Source organism: Colobus angolensis, unplaced genomic scaffold (genome assembly GCF_000951035.1).
Source record: "Colobus angolensis palliatus isolate OR3802 unplaced genomic scaffold, Cang.pa_1.0 Scaffold627, whole genome shotgun sequence".
NCBI classification, from domain to species: domain Eukaryota; kingdom Metazoa; phylum Chordata; class Mammalia; order Primates; family Cercopithecidae; genus Colobus; species Colobus angolensis.
This window is the reverse complement of record NW_012119899.1, coordinates 9,976-17,413: the sequence shown is the minus strand read 5'-3', so window position 1 is coordinate 17,413 and position 7,438 is coordinate 9,976. Positions and strand designations below refer to the sequence as shown.

The 7,438-nt window shown below is 47.2% G+C and overlaps 1 pseudogene; it reads left to right on the top strand.

The window, feature by feature from the left end:
• Positions 1 to 3,005: 3,005 nt before the first annotated feature.
• On the top strand, positions 3,006 to 5,484 carry LOC105527490 (annotated as a pseudogene).
• Positions 5,485 to 7,438: the final 1,954 nt, after the last annotated feature.

The window sequence follows — 7,438 nt, the reverse complement described above, 5'->3', positions numbered from 1 at the left end:
AAATTAATCAGAAAACAAATAACAAAATGGCAGGAGTAAGTGCTTACTTATTAATAATAACATTGAATGTAAATGAACTAAATACTCCAGTCAAAAGACGAATAGTGGATGAATGGATAAACAAGACAATAGTCTGTGACCCACAAAAAAACATACTTTGCCCATAAAGATACATTTAGACTGAAAATAAAAGGATTGGAAAATGTATTCCATGCCAATAGAAACCAAAAAAAGAGCAGAAATAACTATAGTTATACCAGACAATAATAGATTTCAACAAAAGACTGTAGGAAGAGATGAAGAAAGTCATGATACAATAATAAAGATATCAATTCATCAAGAGGATATAATTAGAAATATATATGCACCCAACAGTAAAGCACCTAGATAAATGAAGCAAATATTATAAGAGGTAAAGAAAAAGACCTCAATACAATAATGGCTGGACACTTCAACACCCCACTTTAGTCATTGGATAGATCATCCAGACAGAAAATCAACAAAGAAACATCAGACTTAAACTGTACTATAGAACAAATGAACCTAATATTTCCAGAAAATTTTATCCAACAGCTACAGAATACACTTTCTTCTCCTCAGCACATGGGTTATTCTCAAGCATAGACCATATGTTAGGTAACAAAACAAGTCTATGAACATTCAAAAAATTGAAGTAATATCAAGCATTTTTCTCTGCCCACAATGGAATAAAACTAGAAATCAATAAATGAAAGGAATTTCAAAAACTGTAGAAACATGTGAACATTAAACAATACGTTCTTGAATGATCAGTATTTCAATAAAATGTTAAGAAGAAAATAGAAAAATTCCTTGAAACAAATGATAATGTAAACATAGCACAGCAAAACCTATGGAATACTGTAAAAGAGGTACCAGTATAAAAGAAAAATTTGTAACTGTAAGTGCCTACATAAAAACAGAAAATCTTTAAATAAATAACAATACATCTTAATTAACTAGAAAGAAAGGCCAAACCAAACCCAAAAATAGAAGAAAAGGAATAATAAAGATTAGAGCAGAAATAAAGTTGAAATAAAGAAAACAATACAAAAAATTAAACAAAAAGTTGATTTTTTGAAAAGTCAAACAACTGACAAACATTTAGACAAGCTAATTAAAAAGCAGACAAGATACAAATCAATAAAATCAGAGGTGAAAAAAGAGACATTACAAGTAATGCTTCAGAAAATGTCCCTCTCCTGACACATGGGAATTATGGGAGCTACAATTCAAGACAAGATTTGACTGGAGAAACAGCCAAACCATGTCACAGGTTTTGAAAAAAATTCATTCTAGTAGACCAGGCTTAAGAGAGATGAGCCCCTTGACCATCCCAAGGAAGAATGGTTAACAGATGCAAGTTGTTTTTTGCATCAGGAAAACAGGAGGGCTAGATATGCTGTTATCAATCAGCACAAGGTAGTCAAGGCACAAGCCTAGCTCACCTCTACCTCAGTTCAAAAAGCTGAGTTAATTGAACTTACTAGAGCCCTGTAGTTTGGAAAGGATTGAAAAGTTAACATTTACACTGATTCCAAGTATGCTTTTCACGTGTTTCGTGCTTATGCTGCAATTGGGAATGGGTAGGGACTTCTGACTACCAAGGGGTTTTCCATATAACATCACTCAGATTTTGAGCTTTTTAGAATGCTGCTTGGCTGCCAAAAAAAAGTGGCAATAATTAATTGCAGAGGACATCAAAAGAGAGGCTGATTGTGTAAAAGGAAATGCCCTCGCAGATGTGGCAGCCAAGGCCCCTCACTGAAAGGACCAATTAAACTCATGGGCATGCTGGTCAGCATACATAGAGCTGGGCCAGAATACTCTGAGGAAGAAGAAAAATGGGCCAGGGATTGAAATTTAGTCCAGGGCCCCTCTGGCTGGCTGACTGATGGTAAAAAATTACTAATGCCAAATACCAATTATAGGAAAATAAGCACTTTCATGATTCTTTTCACCCTAGAATGGATTGTTTCAGTTAATGTCTCATTTGTTTATCAGGATAAATCTTTTCAAGACACTAAAACAGGTGACTCAGCCCTGTGAGCTTTATGCCTGAAATAAAGAGCCCAGCAATTTTCTCTTCTCCAGTTAAACTTGTCCAACCTCGGGGAACCTATCCAGGTGACGACTGGCAACTGTAATTTACTCAGATGCCTTTCTGTAGGAGATTCAAATATTTGCTAATGCTTACCGATACATTCACTGGTTAGATCAAAGCATTCCCCATTCTATCTGAAAAGTGTTTACCGGAAGAAATAATTCCTCAGTATGGGTCATTTAAGAGCTTGCAAAGTTACAATGGCCCGTCTTTCACAGCAGGCGTATCCCAACACCTATTCTTAGCTTTAGGAATCCAATATCACCTTAACTCTGTGTGGGGACCGCAGTCCTCTGGAAAGGTGAAAGGGCTCATTATATTCTAAAGAAGACTCTAGCTAAATCAGAGGCCTATCTCTAATACTCATAGCTTACTGTGGGTTTGAGCTGCTCCAAAGGTAAACTTATAATTAAGTCCTGTTGAGTTAGCACATGGAAGGCCTTTCACAACGACAGATCTCCTAAGAGATGAAAGGACTCATCAATCACAAAAATATGTCATCAATCTAGGACAGGTGCAAAGGCACTCTGAATATGGAAGTAAAAGCCTGCCTCTTTCACATGGGAGGAAAATTCAGTTTCAGCTCACCTAGGGATTTAGTTTTACTGAAGACATGGGAGAAAGTTTTCCAGGTGACCAGCTTTCCCCAACGTGGAAAGGACCAGAGCAAGGCCACCTGAACTCTCCAATAGACGATAAACTACAAGAGATTCACAGGTGGGTACCCCTGTGTGGAAGTAAAGCTGTTGCTTATTCTGGGAGCCCAATCCGAGGCTGGGGTAGGTGGGCGCAGGGCTAGTTAAGCTTTGGGGAAGCGCGGGCTAGGTCATTGCGCGTCTGCTCCTCCTGGTGTTTTTCCTGTCGCCCTAGTCCTGCTTTGGCCATGCGGGAGCTAGTACTCAAGCAGACGGAGCAGTGCAGGAACTAGGTCAGCGCCAAGGTTGGCTGCCGGTGCTCTGAGGGCCCAGCGCAGGCCTGCTGGGTGGCCGGGAAGATATTCGCAGTGACGGGGCTGGCGCCTCTGCTTTGGGGACCCTGGGCTCCCTGCCGTGACACGGTGGAGCTGGGCGGCTGGTAAGGTTGCCAGAGAGGACCCCCAGGGACACAGCGGTCTGGGGGTTGTGGGAGGGGGTGGAGGTGGGAGAGGGGCTAGGGTGCCTACGGCTCCTTGGCCTCCTTGGCTCACCCCTGGCCCGTCTGGCCCCTCTTGTCTCGCAGTTCTGGGAGGTGATCTCTGATGAACATGCCATTGACTCCACTGACAGCTACCACGGGGACAGCAACTTGCATCTGGAGCGCATCAACATGTACTACAACGAGGCCAGCGGTGAGACCCCAGTCATTCCCCAACTGCCTTCCTGAGAATGGCGGCCCTTCCCTCGCTGATGCCCGCCCATCCCCCTCATGTGGCAGATAGGTAGCCCGCACTGTGCTCATGGATCTGGAGCCGGGCGTCATGGACTCTGTGTACTCCGGGCCCTTCGCGTGGATCTTCAGGCTGGACATCTCCATCTTCGGTGAGCTGCAGGTGAGGACTGGGGTGCAGCTCCTTAGAGCAGCTCAAAATCAAGGAGTGCCCCAAGGTCATTGCTGTGGGAACTGTGGAGTCAAGGATCCTGAACACCCTTCTATCCTGAGTCACAAAATCTCCCTCTCCTAAATGGGCTTTGGGAGGAAGGCTCAGTTGTTTCCTCAAGGTGAGGAGGTGCTGATGTAATCTCCCTGCAGGGAGCTGAGCTGGGACCATGGCTGCTGCCTTCCCTGGTAGCGAGCAAGGAGGCACCTGCAGCATGTTCTGATGTTAGGCTGTCTCAGGTTTGGCTCCTGACTGAATTTCTAACAGGTGAGGCTGCTGTCCTGTAACTTTGGGGGAGGGGGTTTTATTTGCTCCACCTGCAGGGTGAATGATGCTTTCACCTTACATGTGACACTTGGTCCTTTTTGCATTGTGGCGACCAGTGATTACCGTATACCTAGCCATTGAGTGGCTGTACTTTCTTTCAGGTCAGTGTGAAGCTGGGAACAACTGGGCCAAGGGACACTACATAGAAGGCGTGGAACTGATGGAGTGGGTGGTGGACGTTGTGAGGAAAGAGGCTGAGAGCTGTGACTGACTGCAGGGTTCCAGCTGACTCACTCCCTGGGTGGGGGGACTGGGTCTGGGATGGGTACCCTTCTCATCAGTAAGATCTAGGAGGAATACCCGGACCAGATCATAAACACATTCAGTGTCCTGTCCTCACCCAAAGTGTCAGATGCCGTGGTGGAGCCCTACAATGCCACCCTCTCAGTCCACCTGCTCATAGAAAGTGCAGATGAGACCTTTTGCATTGATAATGAAGCTGTCTATAACATGTGCCCCAGAAATCTAAAGCTGCCCACACCCACCTATGGTGACCTGAATCACCTGATGTCTGTTTCCATGAGTGGGGCCACCATGTGCCTGAGCTTCCCAGGCCAACTGAATGCTGACCTGTGGAATCTGGCTGTGAACATGGTCCTGTTTCCCTGGCTGCACTTCATGCCTGGCTTTGTCTCACTCACCAGCCAGGGCAACCAGCAGTACTGAGCCCGGACCCACCCAGCAGATGTTTGATACTAAGAATATGATGGCTGCCTGTGACTCCCATCATGGCAGCTACCTAATGGTGACTGCCATTTTTCAGAAGTTGCATGTCCATGAGGGAGGTGGAGGAGCAAATGTTCAATATTCAACACAAGAATAGAAGCTACTTTACTGACTGGCTCCCCCACAATGTAAAAGCAGTCATCTGTGACATCCCACCCCAGGGGCTAAAAATGTCAGCCACCTTCAGCAGCAACAACATGGCCACCCAGGAACTCTTCAAGCACGTCTCAGATCAATTCACAGCTATGTTCAGGCACAAGGATTTCCTGCACTGGTACATGGGTGAGGGCATGGATGAGATGGAGTTCACTGAGGCCGAAAGCAACATGATCTGGTTTGAGTACCAGCAGTGCCAGAATGCCTTGGCCAAGGAGTTTGAGGAGTGTGCTGAGGAGGAGGTGGCCCAGAACCTTTCTTTTCTGGGTAAAGGGGGGAAGCAGTGCGGATTCTTTAGTGTGTCCTGATAGCCATGTGTCACTACGTACTTTTTCTTTGTGTCTTCACATCTCCTTTTGCATTTTAGACCATTTTTATAGGATGTGATTTTACCTAATAAAGCATTCACATAGTATCTGGTTTCACTTCCAACTTCATTCTATACCCTCTCTGTGTACTGCTGCCAGATGGGCATAGTGGTTCTGCAGAGCTGCAGCTGTCTTGGGCTTATCACATGCCCAGGAACAAGCATTCCAGTGGCTCCTGGAGGGGTCGACATGAGCTGTGGACATGGAAGGTAGGTTTCACATGAACTTGGGGCTGCCCTGGGTCTTGGGCAGCTAATTGGTGAGAAACCTGTTCCTAAAGGTTAAACCTTGGCTTATCCCATGTACCAAACTTCCAGGGGGACCAGCTGGCCCTCTGTTTCTGGAACTTTAAAAGTGGTTAGTGACCCCAGTGGACAATGTCCCCAACATCCCACCTCAGGGTATAAATGTGGTCAGACAGCTGGCCTTGGATCAGCAATGAAGGGTGGGCAAGTAGGGCCCCAGTCACCCCCTCACTGTGGTGGCCTGGGTGTGTCTATGTGATCTCATTCTCTTCATGAGGTGGGCATGGGGTATCTGGCAGGCACTAGTGGGCAGGAATCAAGCCCACTGTGTAGTCACATGCAGTGAACCCCATGTAGAAGGGGATTAGGCCCTGGGGGTAGTAGATGGCAGTTGCTGGGCCTGTGTTCTCGGGGTAGTCTCTCTCCAAAGGCACAGATGGGGTTTCTAAACATGACCTGGGGAGACAGGCGGATGCTCACGAGTGCTGCTTTCCTCAACTGGCAACCAGTGAGGAGGAGGTCTGACCCGCCCCAATCTGGAGGGCTGGCGCACTCTCTCTGGAAAGGTGGCTAATGTGCACTGTCTCCTGTCTCCCTGTCCTCCACTCCAAAACTTCAGGGCAAAAATAATCCAAGATTGTCAAGATGAGACTGGTGTGGGTGGCACCTTTGGGGATAGGCCCTTTAGCCTGGCAGAGTCTCCTTTCCAGGCTTCTCAGGGAGCCTGACTTCAAGGCCTGCTTCAGGGAAGCTGTCCAGTTGGAGATGTGTATGTGAGCTGGGTGCTGGGCAGCATGCCGGGACAGTGCTTTTCTACTTGGCTCTTGTAGAACTCGTCCACGGCCTGTATGATGACCTCTTGGTAATTCCCCTCTCCCCCTATACCACACTGATAGACAAGATGAAGCCAGCATAGCCTTGGGGGTGGGCAGATGTATGGGTTCCACTCTAGGTCCCCTAGGCATACCCCCCTGCCTCAGATGTGTCAGGGGAAACAGATGGGGCTTTTTTCTTTTTCTTACCTGAATGTTTGCAATGGCCTATTGGGGTCAAATGAGAACAGGCAGGCAGGAGAATGCCTCATCTTGAAAGAAGGGGGTCCTGGAAGCAGCAGGGAGGTGGGAGAGGTCCCCCATACTCCCCTAACCTGTTCTCAGAGCAGGAAAAGGAACCTCTGTGACAGCCCTCCTCCGTGGCTCTCAACCTCTGAAGGGTGTCCTTGCCCAGCCCAGCCCAGCCCAGGCATGCACCCACCTAAGATGGCCTTGCATGGATCTGGTTGGGAAGGTTCAACTGCAGTAACCACTGGAACCTTCCCACACCTGGTGTCTCTACTCTCACATGTGGGGTCAGATGCTCCTCCCTCCTGTACTGATACAGCGGGAGTGGCAAAGGGGGCAACCACTGCTGCAGTTGCCACCTGGGTCTGAGTGGGTGTCAGGCTTGGTATCCACATATTTCCCAATTCCTGGGTTCCATCTAGGGGCTTCATGGACAGAAGTGGTGCTTTTCCTGGCCTCTTTTTCATACACCAGCTACAAGATTGGGTTTCCAAAGTTTCTGGAGTCCCCTTCCAGCCTGGCAAATATGGCGGGTAGTGGGGGAAGGACATTAAGCCTATAGGCAGTGGAACCTGTCTGAGTATGTTCTCTACCCCTGGTGGCCCCTGGTTGTTTACCTCTATGGGTGAGAGTTGGCTTAGAATCTCAACATTATTATAGGGCTTCAGAACTGTACAGACTGTACAGACAGGGTCCCAGGAGGAAGGAGGGGCTGGGACTGGCAGCTTACCAGTGTAGTATTGTAGGACTTAGTGTAGCTTACCAGTGTAGGGGGTTGCAGGACTCAGTTTGGCCTCAGCAGGGAATTCAGGGAAGCTTGGATTTGCTGAAGCCCTAGATAAACTTGGACTTGGATA